This window comes from Chiloscyllium punctatum, chromosome 41 (assembly GCF_047496795.1).
Source record: "Chiloscyllium punctatum isolate Juve2018m chromosome 41, sChiPun1.3, whole genome shotgun sequence".
NCBI classification, from domain to species: domain Eukaryota; kingdom Metazoa; phylum Chordata; class Chondrichthyes; order Orectolobiformes; family Hemiscylliidae; genus Chiloscyllium; species Chiloscyllium punctatum.
The window spans coordinates 55887255-55907851 of record NC_092779.1 but is presented as its reverse complement, the minus strand read 5'-3'; the positions used below and the strand labels follow the sequence as shown (position 1 = coordinate 55907851).

The following is a 20597-nucleotide window of genomic DNA, read 5'->3' as shown; positions in this document are numbered from 1 at the left end:
TTTCACCCATTGCTCGAAACAGGACAACTTTCACGTTTACACGGAACATGAAACACACCGGACTACAGGGAAAATGCACAAAGCTGAGCAGCCCGTGTTCCAAATCATAACGTGCAGCATAGTTTCAGTCACTGTGTCTGTCTTGCAGAATAAGAGTCCCAAAGAATGTTCTCCACCCTAAAACCGGAGGTAGCATTACAATCCGAGAACGACAGATCACATTGCGAGGATGCTCTGACCTCGGAGCCAATTCGAGATGCCACTTTCCTTGCCTTTTTGCCTTAACCGTGCAATTCGCTGCAGAGATGTTCACACCTGGATATGAGCCACATGGATACCAACTGAGTTGGAAACCTGTGTGGGAATCGAAAGGAAGCGACACAATAAAGTTTGATAAATTCCATGGTGCTTTTAAGAAATGCAGTCTCTGTTCACCTCAATCTAAAAGGCAGTTTCTGAACATAGTCAGAGAAGTCAAAAGGGAATTACCTCACCCCACCCCACTCTCCGGAAGAGGTGCTAACTGCCCTTGAGTGCTTTTTGTTCTCGATGTGAAGAGCTCTCACGCCTGAGTCACCTTCACGTCTCTGGTTGCTGAGCGAATCACAAAGAAGGAATTTCACCAGAGCTGCTACTGCCTCACTTCCCCACTCGCCCTCCCCGTTTACATTTTCCTGCTCGTCAGTGATTTAAAGAAATCCAAATGGATGCGATGTCATTCTGTAGCCTCTCTGTCGATTCCTCCGTCTCACTTCCAACGTGGCTTAGATCTCGGGGCGCACCTTAATACTAGCGACGCTGTGAAAGCATAGGTCCAGAGGTTCCTCTGAGAGTGTAATTTCTTTCATTGCTGTTGCTGATTGAATGAGCCACTTCCGTGCGAACTGCTCCAAAACATGATTCAGGACCTCTGGTGCCAACTCTCGTACGTTGAATAACGACAGACAGCTTCCAAATGAGGTCTTTCAGAGACGACTTTGGGGGTACATTTGACAGACAGACTAGTTCAGGAATCCGTGGTGCGCTGTGATACCAGAGCATCAGCTTCTTCCCTGTCTTTGAACCGGGCAAACCTGCGCAAGGAATGCAAATGCGGTGCTGCTTTTCATGGAAGGATCAGAAGGCGGGAACTACACTCTCAAACAGAATGGCATATGATCAGAACCAGGTTGGAGAAAAACTTGACAATGCTTTGCACTGTAATTAAATGGAGTTGCATTACATTTCACTACGAGAGCAGATTTGTTCAAGCACTGAAAGTTGAAGCCATTCTACTTTTCACCTTTCTGTTTCCAATCGCTCGTTGTTTAATGGGACTTGTTTAATTTTGGCTATGTGCTGAGCATGGACGAGATACACCGAAGTATCTGTTTCCACGCGGTGTGCCCTAATAACGTTGTGTTGCTTACACCGGCATTAAAGGATCACTCTTTAGCGGAGCTTGCCGTCGCAGTCTGCGGCACAATCATATAGCCTGTTCGACTGCTCACGGGAACGGTAGCATTGTGAATCGCTGCAGAAACGAACGACTTCCTTACTTTTGCTCCGACTGACCATACTCTGGGAAATTTTCCCAGATTCTCAGTTCAGGATTTTTGCAGCTGGAAGTTACCTCAGAAACCCTGTTCAGTCGTAATTTATTGAGAGAATCGCAAAACGGAAAGCATTTAACACGGAACACAAACAAAACTGGCAAACCAAATGTATTTCCAGACACAGCGAGCATGAATGCTAAATGTGAGACAGTCCGGGGCATGAGCCATAAGGTAATCTCACAACTAACAACAGGGCAATTCCAAACTACTCTTTCAAACATACAGGAGCCTGAGTGCACCACCACTTCCCGGACAATGCTGAAAAGAGAGAAAGAAAGAACATAATAAGAATGGGCCATAAAAAGTGAATTTCACCAATCACAGTCTCGGCTAGATTACCTTTCCCTTCCGATGTCTCCAGGACGGAGATGAATGAAATGGGAGAAATTCAATAACATATGACATCGAAATTCATTGGAACGATTTTTTCATTGGCCAGAAAACCAAATAACGACGAGTCGAGTCACCGTAGTACTTTGTTTCACAACAGCGATGAAATAACAGTCTCCATTCGGTTCCATTAAAATTCAACTCGCCTGGAACGTAAAGCAACAGAAGAGCTGCGGGAGGCGAACACGATCATGACAGCACAGACGCTTCGCCAAATTCGGCACTTTCACACACCACAATTAATTGCCCGGGAAGCAAACCCATTTCGCTTCTGTTTTAAACAGAAACGCAGCAGGAGTCGAAACAGCATTTCAACCAGCTGCGCGATTGGAGAAGGTCAGCAGAAATGGCAGCGGTGGGATTCGAACCCACGCCTCTGTCAGAGACTGGAGCTTAAATCCAGCGCCTTAGACCGCTCGGCCACACTACCAGCCAGCCACTAGCGCTGCCCATTTTCTTGCACTTCCAATTGTGCTCCTGCAAAACAACAGATGCAAAGTCACGTTAAAAGGGTTCCATGATCCCTCTCCGACTCGCACAGCTGCTGGGATGTGCCCGGCTACAATGACAATTTCGCAGCAGATAATGATACCCATCAATCCAGACAAAAATCAATGGTAAGCTGAGTCGATCTTCTCAGACTCTTTTCAGCTCCAAATGCATCTGTGAGTGCGTGAGAACACACGATCGGTTATGATTTGGTCAAATTACCATGAGCTGCTTGACATGACTGCAATTTCGATTCTTGCATTGATAAATGATTTCACCCATTGCTCGAAACAGGACAACTTTCACGTTTACACGGAACATGAAACACACCGGACTACAGGGAAAATGCACAAAGCTGAGCAGCCCGTGTTCCAAATCATAACGTGCAGCATAGTTTCAGTCACTGTGTCTGTCTTGCAGAATAAGAGTCCCAAAGAATGTTCTCCACCCTAAAACCGGAGGTAGCATTACAATCCGAGAACGACAGATCACATTGCGAGGATGCTCTGACCTCGGAGCCAATTCGAGATGCCACTTTCCTTGCCTTTTTGCCTTAACCGTGCAATTCGCTGCAGAGATGTTCACACCTGGATATGAGCCACATGGATACCAACTGAGTTGGAAACCTGTGTGGGAATCGAAAGGAAGCGACACAATAAAGTTTGATAAATTCCATGGTGCTTTTAAGAAATGCAGTCTCTGTTCACCTCAATCTAAAAGGCAGTTTCTGAACATAGTCAGAGAAGTCAAAAGGGAATTACCTCACCCCACCCCACTCTCCGGAAGAGGTGCTAACTGCCCTTGAGTGCTTTTTGTTCTCGATGTGAAGAGCTCTCACGCCTGAGTCACCTTCACGTCTCTGGTTGCTGAGCGAATCACAAAGAAGGAATTTCACCAGAGCTGCTACTGCCTCACTTCCCCACTCGCCCTCCCCGTTTACATTTTCCTGCTCGTCAGTGATTTAAAGAAATCCAAATGGATGCGATGTCATTCTGTAGCCTCTCTGTCGATTCCTCCGTCTCACTTCCAACGTGGCTTAGATCTCGGGGCGCACCTTAATACTAGCGACGCTGTGAAAGCATAGGTCCAGAGGTTCCTCTGAGAGTGTAATTTCTTTCATTGCTGTTGCTGATTGAATGAGCCACTTCCGTGCGAACTGCTCCAAAACATGATTCAGGACCTCTGGTGCCAACTCTCGTACGTTGAATAACGACAGACAGCTTCCAAATGAGGTCTTTCAGAGACGACTTTGGGGGTACATTTGACAGACAGACTAGTTCAGGAATCCGTGGTGCGCTGTGATACCAGAGCATCAGCTTCTTCCCTGTCTTTGAACCGGGCAAACCTGCGCAAGGAATGCAAATGCGGTGCTGCTTTTCATGGAAGGATCAGAAGGCGGGAACTACACTCTCAAACAGAATGGCATATGATCAGAACCAGGTTGGAGAAAAACTTGACAATGCTTTGCACAGTAATTAAATGGAGTTGCATTACATTTCACTACGAGAGCAGATTTGTTCAAGCACTGAAAGTTGAAGCCATTCTACTTTTCACCTTTCTGTTTCCAATCGCTCGTTGTTTAATGGGACTTGTTTAATTTTGGCTATGTGCTGAGCATGGACGAGATACACCGAAGTATCTGTTTCCACGCGGTGTGCCCTAATAACGTTGTGTTGCTTACACCGGCATTAAAGGATCACTCTTTAGCGGAGCTTGCCGTCGCAGTCTGCGGCACAATCATATAGCCTGTTCGACTGCTCACGGGAACGGTAGCATTGTGAATCGCTGCAGAAACGAACGACTTCCTTACTTTTGCTCCGACTGACCATACTCTGGGAAATTTTCCCAGATTCTCAGTTCAGGATTTTTGCAGCTGGAAGTTACCTCAGAAACCCTGTTCAGTCGTAATTTATTGAGAGAATCGCAAAACGGAAAGCATTTAACACGGAACACAAACAAAACTGGCAAACCAAATGTATTTCCAGACACAGCGAGCATGAATGCTAAATGTGAGACAGTCCGGGGCATGAGCCATAAGGTAATCTCACAACTAACAACAGGGCAATTCCAAACTACTCTTTCAAACATACAGGAGCCTGAGTGCACCACCACTTCCCGGACAATGCTGAAAAGAGAGAAAGAAACAACATAATAAGAATGGGCCATAAAAAGTGAATTTCACCAATCACAGTCTCGGCTAGATTACCTTTCCCTTCCGATGTCTCCAGGACGGAGATGAATAAAATGGGAGAAATTCAATAACATATGACATCGAAATTCATTGGAACGATTTTTTCATTGGCCAGAAAACCAAATAACGACGAGTCGAGTCACCGTAGTACTTTGTTTCACAACAGCGATGAAATAACAGTCTCCATTCGGTTCCATTAAAATTCAACTCGCCTGTAACGTAAAGCAACAGAAGGGCTGCGGGAGGCGAACACGATCATGACAGCACAGACGCTTCGCCAAATTCGGCACTTTCACACACCACAATTAATTGCCCGGGAAGCAAACCCATTTCGCTTCTGTTTTAAACAGAAACGCAGCAGGAGTCGAAACAGCATTTCAACCAGCTGCGCGATTGGAGAAGGTCAGCAGAAATGGCAGCGGTGGGATTCGAACCCACGCCTCTGTCAGAGACTGGAGCTTAAATCCAGCGCCTTAGACCGCTCGGCCACACTACCAGCCAGCCACTAGCGCTGCCCATTTTCTTGCACTTCCAATTGTGCTCCTGCAAAACAACAGATGCAAAGTCACGTTAAAAGGGTTCCATGATCCCTCTCCGACTCGCACAGCTGCTGGGATGTGCCCGGCTACAATGACAATTTCGCAGCAGATAATGATACCCATCAATCCAGACAAAAATCAATGGTAAGCTGAGTCGATCTTCTCAGACTCTTTTCAGCTCCAAATGCATCTGTGAGTGCGTGAGAACACACGATCGGTTATGATTTGGTCAAATTACCATGAGCTGCTTGACATGACTGCAATTTCGATTCTTGCATTGATAAATGATTTCACCCATTGCTCGAAACAGGACAACTTTCACGTTTACACGGAACATGAAACACACCGGACTACAGGGAAAATGCACAAAGCTGAGCAGCCCGTGTTCCAAATCATAACGTGCAGCATAGTTTCAGTCACTGTGTCTGTCTTGCAGAATAAGAGTCCCAAAGAATGTTCTCCACCCTAAAACCGGAGGTAGCATTACAATCCGAGAACGACAGATCACATTGCGAGGATGCTCTGACCTCGGAGCCAATTCGAGATGCCACTTTCCTTGCCTTTTTGCCTTAACCGTGCAATTCGCTGCAGAGATGTTCACACCTGGATATGAGCCACATGGATACCAACTGAGTTGGAAACCTGTGTGGGAATCGAAAGGAAGCGACACAATAAAGTTTGATAAATTCCATGGTGCTTTTAAGAAATGCAGTCTCTGTTCACCTCAATCTAAAAGGCAGTTTCTGAACATAGTCAGAGAAGTCAAAAGGGAATTACCTCACCCCACCCCACTCTCCGGAAGAGGTGCTAACTGCCCTTGAGTGCTTTTTGTTCTCGATGTGAAGAGCTCTCACGCCTGAGTCACCTTCACGTCTCTGGTTGCTGAGCGAATCACAAAGAAGGAATTTCACCAGAGCTGCTACTGCCTCACTTCCCCACTCGCCCTCCCCGTTTACATTTTCCTGCTCGTCAGTGATTTAAAGAAATCCAAATGGATGCGATGTCATTCTGTAGCCTCTCTGTCGATTCCTCCGTCTCACTTCCAACGTGGCTTAGATCTCGGGGCGCACCTTAATACTAGCGACGCTGTGAAAGCATAGGTCCAGAGGTTCCTCTGAGAGTGTAATTTCTTTCATTGCTGTTGCTGATTGAATGAGCCACTTCCGTGCGAACTGCTCCAAAACATGATTCAGGACCTCTGGTGCCAACTCTCGTACGTTGAATAACGACAGACAGCTTCCAAATGAGGTCTTTCAGAGACGACTTTGGGGGTACATTTGACAGACAGACTAGTTCAGGAATCCGTGGTGCGCTGTGATACCAGAGCATCAGCTTCTTCCCTGTCTTTGAACCGGGCAAACCTGCGCAAGGAATGCAAATGCGGTGCTGCTTTTCATGGAAGGATCAGAAGGCGGGAACTACACTCTCAAACAGAATGGCATATGATCAGAACCAGGTTGGAGAAAAACTTGACAATGCTTTGCACAGTAATTAAATGGAGTTGCATTACATTTCACTACGAGAGCAGATTTGTTCAAGCACTGAAAGTTGAAGCCATTCTACTTTTCACCTTTCTGTTTCCAATCGCTCGTTGTTTAATGGGACTTGTTTAATTTTGGCTATGTGCTGAGCATGGACGAGATACACCGAAGTATCTGTTTCCACGCGGTGTGCCCTAATAACGTTGTGTTGCTTACACCGGCATTAAAGGATCACTCTTTAGCGGAGCTTGCCGTCGCAGTCTGCGGCACAATCATATAGCCTGTTCGACTGCTCACGGGAACGGTAGCATTGTGAATCGCTGCAGAAACGAACGACTTCCTTACTTTTGCTCCGACTGACCATACTCTGGGAAATTTTCCCAGATTCTCAGTTCAGGATTTTTGCAGCTGGAAGTTACCTCAGAAACCCTGTTCAGTCGTAATTTATTGAGAGAATCGCAAAACGGAAAGCATTTAACACGGAACACAAACAAAACTGGCAAACCAAATGTATTTCCAGACACAGCGAGCATGAATGCTAAATGTGAGACAGTCCGGGGCATGAGCCATAAGGTAATCTCACAACTAACAACAGGGCAATTCCAAACTACTCTTTCAAACATACAGGAGCCTGAGTGCACCACCACTTCCCGGACAATGCTGAAAAGAGAGAAAGAAAGAACATAATAAGAATGGGCCATAAAAAGTGAATTTCACCAATCACAGTCTCGGCTAGATTACCTTTCCCTTCCGATGTCTCCAGGACGGAGATGAATGAAATGGGAGAAATTCAATAACATATGACATCGAAATTCATTGGAACGATTTTTTCATTGGCCAGAAAACCAAATAACGACGAGTCGAGTCACCGTAGTACTTTGTTTCACAACAGCGATGAAATAACAGTCTCCATTCGGTTCCATTAAAATTCAACTCGCCTGGAACGTAAAGCAACAGAAGAGCTGCGGGAGGCGAACACGATCATGACAGCACAGACGCTTCGCCAAATTCGGCACTTTCACACACCACAATTAATTGCCCGGGAAGCAAACCCATTTCGCTTCTGTTTTAAACAGAAACGCAGCAGGAGTCGAAACAGCATTTCAACCAGCTGCGCGATTGGAGAAGGTCAGCAGAAATGGCAGCGGTGGGATTCGAACCCACGCCTCTGTCAGAGACTGGAGCTTAAATCCAGCGCCTTAGACCGCTCGGCCACACTACCAGCCAGCCACTAGCGCTGCCCATTTTCTTGCACTTCCAATTGTGCTCCTGCAAAACAACAGATGCAAAGTCACGTTAAAAGGGTTCCATGATCCCTCTCCGACTCGCACAGCTGCTGGGATGTGCCCGGCTACAATGACAATTTCGCAGCAGATAATGATACCCATCAATCCAGACAAAAATCAATGGTAAGCTGAGTCGATCTTCTCAGACTCTTTTCAGCTCCAAATGCATCTGTGAGTGCGTGAGAACACACGATCGGTTATGATTTGGTCAAATTACCATGAGCTGCTTGACATGACTGCAATTTCGATTCTTGCATTGATAAATGATTTCACCCATTGCTCGAAACAGGACAACTTTCACGTTTACACGGAACATGAAACACACCGGACTACAGGGAAAATGCACAAAGCTGAGCAGCCCGTGTTCCAAATCATAACGTGCAGCATAGTTTCAGTCACTGTGTCTGTCTTGCAGAATAAGAGTCCCAAAGAATGTTCTCCACCCTAAAACCGGAGGTAGCATTACAATCCGAGAACGACAGATCACATTGCGAGGATGCTCTGACCTCGGAGCCAATTCGAGATGCCACTTTCCTTGCCTTTTTGCCTTAACCGTGCAATTCGCTGCAGAGATGTTCACACCTGGATATGAGCCACATGGATACCAACTGAGTTGGAAACCTGTGTGGGAATCGAAAGGAAGCGACACAATAAAGTTTGATAAATTCCATGGTGCTTTTAAGAAATGCAGTCTCTGTTCACCTCAATCTAAAAGGCAGTTTCTGAACATAGTCAGAGAAGTCAAAAGGGAATTACCTCACCCCACCCCACTCTCCGGAAGAGGTGCTAACTGCCCTTGAGTGCTTTTTGTTCTCGATGTGAAGAGCTCTCACGCCTGAGTCACCTTCACGTCTCTGGTTGCTGAGCGAATCACAAAGAAGGAATTTCACCAGAGCTGCTACTGCCTCACTTCCCCACTCGCCCTCCCCGTTTACATTTTCCTGCTCGTCAGTGATTTAAAGAAATCCAAATGGATGCGATGTCATTCTGTAGCCTCTCTGTCGATTCCTCCGTCTCACTTCCAACGTGGCTTAGATCTCGGGGCGCACCTTAATACTAGCGACGCTGTGAAAGCATAGGTCCAGAGGTTCCTCTGAGAGTGTAATTTCTTTCATTGCTGTTGCTGATTGAATGAGCCACTTCCGTGCGAACTGCTCCAAAACATGATTCAGGACCTCTGGTGCCAACTCTCGTACGTTGAATAACGACAGACAGCTTCCAAATGAGGTCTTTCAGAGACGACTTTGGGGGTACATTTGACAGACAGACTAGTTCAGGAATCCGTGGTGCGCTGTGATACCAGAGCATCAGCTTCTTCCCTGTCTTTGAACCGGGCAAACCTGCGCAAGGAATGCAAATGCGGTGCTGCTTTTCATGGAAGGATCAGAAGGCGGGAACTACACTCTCAAACAGAATGGCATATGATCAGAACCAGGTTGGAGAAAAACTTGACAATGCTTTGCACTGTAATTAAATGGAGTTGCATTACATTTCACTACGAGAGCAGATTTGTTCAAGCACTGAAAGTTGAAGCCATTCTACTTTTCACCTTTCTGTTTCCAATCGCTCGTTGTTTAATGGGACTTGTTTAATTATGGCTATGTGCTGAGCATGGACGAGATACACCGAAGTATCTGTTTCCACGCGGTGTGCCCTAATAACGTTGTGTTGCTTACACCGGCATTAAAGGATCACTCTTTAGCGGAGCTTGCCGTCGCAGTCTGCGGCACAATCATATAGCCTGTTCGACTGCTCACGGGAACGGTAGCATTGTGAATCGCTGCAGAAACGAACGACTTCCTTACTTTTGCTCCGACTGACCATACTCTGGGAAATTTTCCCAGATTCTCAGTTCAGGATTTTTGCAGCTGGAAGTTACCTCAGAAACCCTGTTCAGTCGTAATTTATTGAGAGAATCGCAAAACGGAAAGCATTTAACACGGAACACAAACAAAACTGGCAAACCAAATGTATTTCCAGACACAGCGAGCATGAATGCTAAATGTGAGACAGTCCGGGGCATGAGCCATAAGGTAATCTCACAACTAACAACAGGGCAATTCCAAACTACTCTTTCAAACATACAGGAGCCTGAGTGCACCACCACTTCCCGGACAATGCTGAAAAGAGAGAAAGAAAGAACATAATAAGAATGGGCCATAAAAAGTGAATTTCACCAATCACAGTCTCGGCTAGATTACCTTTCCCTTCCGATGTCTCCAGGACGGAGATGAATGAAATGGGAGAAATTCAATAACATATGACATCGAAATTCATTGGAACGATTTTTTCATTGGCCAGAAAACCAAATAACGACGAGTCGAGTCACCGTAGTACTTTGTTTCACAACAGCGATGAAATAACAGTCTCCATTCGGTTCCATTAAAATTCAACTCGCCTGGAACGTAAAGCAACAGAAGAGCTGCGGGAGGCGAACACGATCATGACAGCACAGACGCTTCGCCAAATTCGGCACTTTCACACACCACAATTAATTGCCCGGGAAGCAAACCCATTTCGCTTCTGTTTTAAACAGAAACGCAGCAGGAGTCGAAACAGCATTTCAACCAGCTGCGCGATTGGAGAAGGTCAGCAGAAATGGCAGCGGTGGGATTCGAACCCACGCCTCTGTCAGAGACTGGAGCTTAAATCCAGCGCCTTAGACCGCTCGGCCACACTACCAGCCAGCCACTAGCGCTGCCCATTTTCTTGCACTTCCAATTGTGCTCCTGCAAAACAACAGATGCAAAGTCACGTTAAAAGGGTTCCATGATCCCTCTCCGACTCGCACAGCTGCTGGGATGTGCCCGGCTACAATGACAATTTCGCAGCAGATAATGATACCCATCAATCCAGACAAAAATCAATGGTAAGCTGAGTCGATCTTCTCAGACTCTTTTCAGCTCCAAATGCATCTGTGAGTGCGTGAGAACACACGATCGGTTATGATTTGGTCAAATTACCATGAGCTGCTTGACATGACTGCAATTTCGATTCTTGCATTGATAAATGATTTCACCCATTGCTCGAAACAGGACAACTTTCACGTTTACACGGAACATGAAACACACCGGACTACAGGGAAAATGCACAAAGCTGAGCAGCCCGTGTTCCAAATCATAACGTGCAGCATAGTTTCAGTCACTGTGTCTGTCTTGCAGAATAAGAGTCCCAAAGAATGTTCTCCACCCTAAAACCGGAGGTAGCATTACAATCCGAGAACGACAGATCACATTGCGAGGATGCTCTGACCTCGGAGCCAATTCGAGATGCCACTTTCCTTGCCTTTTTGCCTTAACCGTGCAATTCGCTGCAGAGATGTTCACACCTGGATATGAGCCACATGGATACCAACTGAGTTGGAAACCTGTGTGGGAATCGAAAGGAAGCGACACAATAAAGTTTGATAAATTCCATGGTGCTTTTAAGAAATGCAGTCTCTGTTCACCTCAATCTAAAAGGCAGTTTCTGAACATAGTCAGAGAAGTCAAAAGGGAATTACCTCACCCCACCCCACTCTCCGGAAGAGGTGCTAACTGCCCTTGAGTGCTTTTTGTTCTCGATGTGAAGAGCTCTCACGCCTGAGTCACCTTCACGTCTCTGGTTGCTGAGCGAATCACAAAGAAGGAATTTCACCAGAGCTGCTACTGCCTCACTTCCCCACTCGCCCTCCCCGTTTACATTTTCCTGCTCGTCAGTGATTTAAAGAAATCCAAATGGATGCGATGTCATTCTGTAGCCTCTCTGTCGATTCCTCCGTCTCACTTCCAACGTGGCTTAGATCTCGGGGCGCACCTTAATACTAGCGACGCTGTGAAAGCATAGGTCCAGAGGTTCCTCTGAGAGTGTAATTTCTTTCATTGCTGTTGCTGATTGAATGAGCCACTTCCGTGCGAACTGCTCCAAAACATGATTCAGGACCTCTGGTGCCAACTCTCGTACGTTGAATAACGACAGACAGCTTCCAAATGAGGTCTTTCAGAGACGACTTTGGGGGTACATTTGACAGACAGACTAGTTCAGGAATCCGTGGTGCGCTGTGATACCAGAGCATCAGCTTCTTCCCTGTCTTTGAACCGGGCAAACCTGCGCAAGGAATGCAAATGCGGTGCTGCTTTTCATGGAAGGATCAGAAGGCGGGAACTACACTCTCAAACAGAATGGCATATGATCAGAACCAGGTTGGAGAAAAACTTGACAATGCTTTGCACAGTAATTAAATGGAGTTGCATTACATTTCACTACGAGAGCAGATTTGTTCAAGCACTGAAAGTTGAAGCCATTCTACTTTTCACCTTTCTGTTTCCAATCGCTCGTTGTTTAATGGGACTTGTTTAATTTTGGCTATGTGCTGAGCATGGACGAGATACACCGAAGTATCTGTTTCCACGCGGTGTGCCCTAATAACGTTGTGTTGCTTACACCGGCATTAAAGGATCACTCTTTAGCGGAGCTTGCCGTCGCAGTCTGCGGCACAATCATATAGCCTGTTCGACTGCTCACGGGAACGGTAGCATTGTGAATCGCTGCAGAAACGAACGACTTCCTTACTTTTGCTCCGACTGACCATACTCTGGGAAATTTTCCCAGATTCTCAGTTCAGGATTTTTGCAGCTGGAAGTTACCTCAGAAACCCTGTTCAGTCGTAATTTATTGAGAGAATCGCAAAACGGAAAGCATTTAACACGGAACACAAACAAAACTGGCAAACCAAATGTATTTCCAGACACAGCGAGCATGAATGCTAAATGTGAGACAGTCCGGGGCATGAGCCATAAGGTAATCTCACAACTAACAACAGGGCAATTCCAAACTACTCTTTCAAACATACAGGAGCCTGAGTGCACCACCACTTCCCGGACAATGCTGAAAAGAGAGAAAGAAAGAACATAATAAGAATGGGCCATAAAAAGTGAATTTCACCAATCACAGTCTCGGCTAGATTACCTTTCCCTTCCGATGTCTCCAGGACGGAGATGAATGAAATGGGAGAAATTCAATAACATATGACATCGAAATTCATTGGAACGATTTTTTCATTGGCCAGAAAACCAAATAACGACGAGTCGAGTCACCGTAGTACTTTGTTTCACAACAGCGATGAAATAACAGTCTCCATTCGGTTCCATTAAAATTCAACTCGCCTGGAACGTAAAGCAACAGAAGAGCTGCGGGAGGCGAACACGATCATGACAGCACAGACGCTTCGCCAAATTCGGCACTTTCACACACCACAATTAATTGCCCGGGAAGCAAACCCATTTCGCTTCTGTTTTAAACAGAAACGCAGCAGGAGTCGAAACAGCATTTCAACCAGCTGCGCGATTGGAGAAGGTCAGCAGAAATGGCAGCGGTGGGATTCGAACCCACGCCTCTGTCAGAGACTGGAGCTTAAATCCAGCGCCTTAGACCGCTCGGCCACACTACCAGCCAGCCACTAGCGCTGCCCATTTTCTTGCACTTCCAATTGTGCTCCTGCAAAACAACAGATGCAAAGTCACGTTAAAAGGGTTCCATGATCCCTCTCCGACTCGCACAGCTGCTGGGATGTGCCCGGCTACAATGACAATTTCGCAGCAGATAATGATACCCATCAATCCAGACAAAAATCAATGGTAAGCTGAGTCGATCTTCTCAGACTCTTTTCAGCTCCAAATGCATCTGTGAGTGCGTGAGAACACACGATCGGTTATGATTTGGTCAAATTACCATGAGCTGCTTGACATGACTGCAATTTCGATTCTTGCATTGATAAATGATTTCACCCATTGCTCGAAACAGGACAACTTTCACGTTTACACGGAACATGAAACACACCGGACTACAGGGAAAATGCACAAAGCTGAGCAGCCCGTGTTCCAAATCATAACGTGCAGCATAGTTTCAGTCACTGTGTCTGTCTTGCAGAATAAGAGTCCCAAAGAATGTTCTCCACCCTAAAACCGGAGGTAGCATTACAATCCGAGAACGACAGATCACATTGCGAGGATGCTCTGACCTCGGAGCCAATTCGAGATGCCACTTTCCTTGCCTTTTTGCCTTAACCGTGCAATTCGCTGCAGAGATGTTCACACCTGGATATGAGCCACATGGATACCAACTGAGTTGGAAACCTGTGTGGGAATCGAAAGGAAGCGACACAATAAAGTTTGATAAATTCCATGGTGCTTTTAAGAAATGCAGTCTCTGTTCACCTCAATCTAAAAGGCAGTTTCTGAACATAGTCAGAGAAGTCAAAAGGGAATTACCTCACCCCACCCCACTCTCCGGAAGAGGTGCTAACTGCCCTTGAGTGCTTTTTGTTCTCGATGTGAAGAGCTCTCACGCCTGAGTCACCTTCACGTCTCTGGTTGCTGAGCGAATCACAAAGAAGGAATTTCACCAGAGCTGCTACTGCCTCACTTCCCCACTCGCCCTCCCCGTTTACATTTTCCTGCTCGTCAGTGATTTAAAGAAATCCAAATGGATGCGATGTCATTCTGTAGCCTCTCTGTCGATTCCTCCGTCTCACTTCCAACGTGGCTTAGATCTCGGGGCGCACCTTAATACTAGCGACGCTGTGAAAGCATAGGTCCAGAGGTTCCTCTGAGAGTGTAATTTCTTTCATTGCTGTTGCTGATTGAATGAGCCACTTCCGTGCGAACTGCTCCAAAACATGATTCAGGACCTCTGGTGCCAACTCTCGTACGTTGAATAACGACAGACAGCTTCCAAATGAGGTCTTTCAGAGACGACTTTGGGGGTACATTTGACAGACAGACTAGTTCAGGAATCCGTGGTGCGCTGTGATACCAGAGCATCAGCTTCTTCCCTGTCTTTGAACCGGGCAAACCTGCGCAAGGAATGCAAATGCGGTGCTGCTTTTCATGGAAGGATCAGAAGGCGGGAACTACACTCTCAAACAGAATGGCATATGATCAGAACCAGGTTGGAGAAAAACTTGACAATGCTTTGCACAGTAATTAAATGGAGTTGCATTACATTTCACTACGAGAGCAGATTTGTTCAAGCACTGAAAGTTGAAGCCATTCTACTTTTCACCTTTCTGTTTCCAATCGCTCGTTGTTTAATGGGACTTGTTTAATTTTGGCTATGTGCTGAGCATGGACGAGATACACCGAAGTATCTGTTTCCACGCGGTGTGCCCTAATAACGTTGTGTTGCTTACACCGGCATTAAAGGATCACTCTTTAGCGGAGCTTGCCGTCGCAGTCTGCGGCACAATCATATAGCCTGTTCGACTGCTCACGGGAACGGTAGCATTGTGAATCGCTGCAGAAACGAACGACTTCCTTACTTTTGCTCCGACTGACCATACTCTGGGAAATTTTCCCAGATTCTCAGTTCAGGATTTTTGCAGCTGGAAGTTACCTCAGAAACCCTGTTCAGTCGTAATTTATTGAGAGAATCGCAAAACGGAAAGCATTTAACACGGAACACAAACAAAACTGGCAAACCAAATGTATTTCCAGACACAGCGAGCATGAATGCTAAATGTGAGACAGTCCGGGGCATGAGCCATAAGGTAATCTCACAACTAACAACAGGGCAATTCCAAACTACTCTTTCAAACATACAGGAGCCTGAGTGCACCACCACTTCCCGGACAATGCTGAAAAGAGAGAAAGAAAGAACATAATAAGAATGGGCCATAAAAAGTGAATTTCACCAATCACAGTCTCGGCTAGATTACCTTTCCCTTCCGATGTCTCCAGGACGGAGATGAATGAAATGGGAGAAATTCAATAACATATGACATCGAAATTCATTGGAACGATTTTTTCATTGGCCAGAAAACCAAATAACGACGAGTCGAGTCACCGTAGTACTTTGTTTCACAACAGCGATGAAATAACAGTCTCCATTCGGTTCCATTAAAATTCAACTCGCCTGGAACGTAAAGCAACAGAAGAGCTGCGGGAGGCGAACACGATCATGACAGCACAGACGCTTCGCCAAATTCGGCACTTTCACACACCACAATTAATTGCCCGGGAAGCAAACCCATTTCGCTTCTGTTTTAAACAGAAACGCAGCAGGAGTCGAAACAGCATTTCAACCAGCTGCGCGATTGGAGAAGGTCAGCAGAAATGGCAGCGGTGGGATTCGAACCCACGCCTCTGTCAGAGACTGGAGCTTAAATCCAGCGCCTTAGACCGCTCGGCCACACTACCAGCCAGCCACTAGCGCTGCCCATTTTCTTGCACTTCCAATTGTGCTCCTGCAAAACAACAGATGCAAAGTCACGTTAAAAGGGTTCCATGATCCCTCTCCGACTCGCACAGCTGCTGGGATGTGCCCGGCTACAATGACAATTTCGCAGCAGATAATGATACCCATCAATCCAGACAAAAATCAATGGTAAGCTGAGTCGATCTTCTCAGACTCTTTTCAGCTCCAAATGCATCTGTGAGTGCGTGAGAACACACGATCGGTTATGATTTGGTCAAATTACCATGAGCTGCTTGACATGACTGCAATTTCGATTCTTGCATTGATAAATGATTTCACCCATTGCTCGAAACAGGACAACTTTCACGTTTACACGGAACATGAAACACACCGGACTACAGGGAAAATGCACAAAGCTGAGCAGCCCGTGTTCCAAATCATAACGTGCAGCATAGTTTCAGTCACTGTGTCTGTCTTGCAGAATAAGAGTCCCAAAGAATGTTCTCCACCCTAAAACCGGAGGTAGCATTACAATCCGAGAACGACAGATCACATTGCGAGGATGCTCTGACCTCGGAGCCAATTCGAGATGCCACTTTCCTTGCCTTTTTGCCTTAACCGTGCAATTCGCTGCAGAGATGTTCACACCTGGATATGAGCCACATGGATACCAACTGAGTTGGAAACCTGTGTGGGAATCGAAAGGAAGCGACACAATAAAGTTTGATAAATTCCATGGTGCTTTTAAGAAATGCAGTCTCTGTTCACCTCAATCTAAAAGGCAGTTTCTGAACATAGTCAGAGAAGTCAAAAGGGAATTACCTCACCCCACCCCACTCTCCGGAAGAGGTGCTAACTGCCCTTGAGTGCTTTTTGTTCTCGATGTGAAGAGCTCTCACGCCTGAGTCACCTTCACGTCTCTGGTTGCTGAGCGAATCACAAAGAAGGAATTTCACCAGAGCTGCTACTGCCTCACTTCCCCACTCGCCCTCCCCGTTTACATTTTCCTGCTCGTCAGTGATTTAAAGAAATCCAAATGGATGCGATGTCATTCTGTAGCCTCTCTGTCGATTCCTCCGTCTCACTTCCAACGTGGCTTAGATCTCGGGGCGCACCTTAATACTAGCGACGCTGTGAAAGCATAGGTCCAGAGGTTCCTCTGAGAGTGTAATTTCTTTCATTGCTGTTGCTGATTGAATGAGCCACTTCCGTGCGAACTGCTCCAAAACATGATTCAGGACCTCTGGTGCCAACTCTCGTACGTTGAATAACGACAGACAGCTTCCAAATGAGGTCTTTCAGAGACGACTTTGGGGGTACATTTGACAGACAGACTAGTTCAGGAATCCGTGGTGCGCTGTGATACCAGAGCATCAGCTTCTTCCCTGTCTTTGAACCGGGCAAACCTGCGCAAGGAATGCAAATGCGGTGCTGCTTTTCATGGAAGGATCAGAAGGCGGGAACTACACTCTCAAACAGAATGGCATATGATCAGAACCAGGTTGGAGAAAAACTTGACAATGCTTTGCACAGTAATTAAATGGAGTTGCATTACATTTCACTACGAGAGCAGATTTGTTCAAGCACTGAAAGTTGAAGCCATTCTACTTTTCACCTTTCTGTTTCCAATCGCTCGTTGTTTAATGGGACTTGTTTAATTTTGGCTATGTGCTGAGCATGGACGAGATACACCGAAGTATCTGTTTCCACGCGGTGTGCCCTAATAACGTTGTGTTGCTTACACCGGCATTAAAGGATCACTCTTTAGCGGAGCTTGCCGTCGCAGTCTGCGGCACAATCATATAGCCTGTTCGACTGCTCACGGGAACGGTAGCATTGTGAATCGCTGCAGAAACGAACGACTTCCTTACTTTTGCTCCGACTGACCATACTCTGGGAAATTTTCCCAGATTCTCAGTTCAGGATTTTTGCAGCTGGAAGTTACCTCAGAAACCCTGTTCAGTCGTAATTTATTGAGAGAATCGCAAAACGGAAAGCATTTAACACGGAACACAAACAAAACTGGCAAACCAAATGTATTTCCAGACACAGCGAGCATGAATGCTAAATGTGAGACAGTCCGGGGCATGAGCCATAAGGTAATCTCACAACTAACAACAGGGCAATTCCAAACTACTCTTTCAAACATACAGGAGCCTGAGTGCACCACCACTTCCCGGACAATGCTGAAAAGAGAGAAAGAAAGAACATAATAAGAATGGGCCATAAAAAGTGAATTTCACCAATCACAGTCTCGGCTAGATTACCTTTCCCTTCCGATGTCTCCAGGACGGAGATGAATGAAATGGGAGAAATTCAATAACATATGACATCGAAATTCATTGGAACGATTTTTTCATTGGCCAGAAAACCAAATAACGACGAGTCGAGTCACCGTAGTACTTTGTTTCACAACAGCGATGAAATAACAGTCTCCATTCGGTTCCATTAAAATTCAACTCGCCTGGAACGTAAAGCAACAGAAGAGCTGCGGGAGGCGAACACGATCATGACAGCACAGACGCTTCGCCAAATTCGGCACTTTCACACACCACAATTAATTGCCCGGGAAGCAAACCCATTTCGCTTCTGTTTTAAACAGAAACGCAGCAGGAGTCGAAACAGCATTTCAACCAGCTGCGCGATTGGAGAAGGTCAGCAGAAATGGCAGCGGTGGGATTCGAACCCACGCCTCTGTCAGAGACTGGAGCTTAAATCCAGCGCCTTAGACCGCTCGGCCACACTACCAGCCAGCCACTAGCGCTGCCCATTTTCTTGCACTTCCAATTGTGCTCCTGCAAAACAACAGATGCAAAGTCACGTTAAAAGGGTTCCATGATCCCTCTCCGACTCGCACAGCTGCTGGGATGTGCCCGGCTACAATGACAATTTCGCAGCAGATAATGATACCCATCAATCCAGACAAAAATCAATGGTAAGCTGAGTCGATCTTCTCAGACTCTTTTCAGCTCCAAATGCATCTGTGAGTGCGTGAGAACACACGATCGGTTATGATTTGGTCAAATTACCATGAGCTGCTTGACATGACTGCAATTTCGATTCTTGCATTGATAAATGATTTCACCCATTGCTCGAAACAGGACAACTTTCACGTTTACACGGAACATGAAACACACCGGACTACAGGGAAAATGCACAAAGCTGAGCAGCCCGTGTTCCAAATCATAACGTGCAGCATAGTTTCAGTCACTGTGTCTGTCTTGCAGAATAAGAGTCCCAAAGAATGTTCTCCACCCTAAAACCGGAGGTAGCATTACAATCCGAGAACGACAGATCACATTGCGAGGATGCTCTGACCTCGGAGCCAATTCGAGATGCCACTTTCCTTGCCTTTTTGCCTTAACCGTGCAATTCGCTGCAGAGATGTTCACACCTGGATATGAGCCACATGGATACCAACTGAGTTGGAAACCTGTGTGGGAATCGAAAGGAAGCGACACAATAAAGTTTGATAAATTCCATGGTGCTTTTAAGAAATGCAGTCTCTGTTCACCTCAATCTAAAAGGCAGTTTCTGAACATAGTCAGAGAAGTCAAAAGGGAATTACCTCACCCCACCCCACTCTCCGGAAGAGGTGCTAACTGCCCTTGAGTGCTTTTTGTTCTCGATGTGAAGAGCTCTCACGCCTGAGTCACCTTCACGTCTCTGGTTGCTGAGCGAATCACAAAGAAGGAATTTCACCAGAGCTGCTACTGCCTCACTTCCCCACTCGCCCTCCCCGTTTACATTTTCCTGCTCGTCAGTGATTTAAAGAAATCCAAATGGATGCGATGTCATTCTGTAGCCTCTCTGTCGATTCCTCCGTCTCACTTCCAACGTGGCTTAGATCTCGGGGCGCACCTTAATACTAGCGACGCTGTGAAAGCATAGGTCCAGAGGTTCCTCTGAGAGTGTAATTTCTTTCATTGCTGTTGCTGATTGAATGAGCCACTTCCGTGCGAACTGCTCCAAAACATGATTCAGGACCTCTGGTGCCAACTCTCGTACGTTGAATAACGACAGACAGCTTCCAAATGAGGTCTTTCAGAGACGACTTTGGGGGTACATTTGACAGACAGACTAGTTCAGGAATCCGTGGTGCGCTGTGATACCAGAGCATCAGCTTCTTCCCTGTCTTTGAACCGGGCAAACCTGCGCAAGGAATGCAAATGCGGTGCTGCTTTTCATGGAAGGATCAGAAGGCGGGAACTACACTCTCAAACAGAATGGCATATGATCAGAACCAGGTTGGAGAAAAACTTGACAATGCTTTGCACTGTAATTAAATGGAGTTGCATTACATTTCACTACGAGAGCAGATTTGTTCAAGCACTGAAAGTTGAAGCCATTCTACTTTTCACCTTTCTGTTTCCAATCGCTCGTTGTTTAATGGGACTTGTTTAATTATGGCTATGTGCTGAGCATGGACGAGATACACCGAAGTATCTGTTTCC

The 20597-nt window shown here is 46.2% G+C and overlaps 7 non-coding genes across 7 annotated transcripts; all 7 read right to left on the bottom strand.

Moving 5' to 3' along the window:
* Positions 1-2332: 2332 nt before the first annotated feature.
* On the bottom strand, positions 2333-2415 carry trnal-uaa (transfer RNA leucine (anticodon UAA)). The gene has a single exon. It is a non-coding gene; the product is annotated as a tRNA-Leu (tRNA).
* A 2663-nt stretch (positions 2416-5078) lies between these two features.
* On the bottom strand, positions 5079-5161 carry trnal-uaa (transfer RNA leucine (anticodon UAA)). The gene has a single exon. It is a non-coding gene; the product is annotated as a tRNA-Leu (tRNA).
* Positions 5162-7824: 2663 nt separating this feature from the next.
* On the bottom strand, positions 7825-7907 carry trnal-uaa (transfer RNA leucine (anticodon UAA)). Its single transcript has one exon. It is a non-coding gene; the product is annotated as a tRNA-Leu (tRNA).
* Positions 7908-10570: 2663 nt separating this feature from the next.
* Positions 10571-10653, bottom strand: trnal-uaa (transfer RNA leucine (anticodon UAA)). Its single transcript has one exon. It is a non-coding gene; the product is annotated as a tRNA-Leu (tRNA).
* A 2663-nt stretch (positions 10654-13316) lies between these two features.
* trnal-uaa (transfer RNA leucine (anticodon UAA)) lies at positions 13317-13399 on the bottom strand. The gene has a single exon. It is a non-coding gene; the product is annotated as a tRNA-Leu (tRNA).
* A 2663-nt stretch (positions 13400-16062) lies between these two features.
* Positions 16063-16145, bottom strand: trnal-uaa (transfer RNA leucine (anticodon UAA)). Its single transcript has one exon. It is a non-coding gene; the product is annotated as a tRNA-Leu (tRNA).
* A 2663-nt stretch (positions 16146-18808) lies between these two features.
* trnal-uaa (transfer RNA leucine (anticodon UAA)) lies at positions 18809-18891 on the bottom strand. The gene has a single exon. It is a non-coding gene; the product is annotated as a tRNA-Leu (tRNA).
* Positions 18892-20597: the final 1706 nt, after the last annotated feature.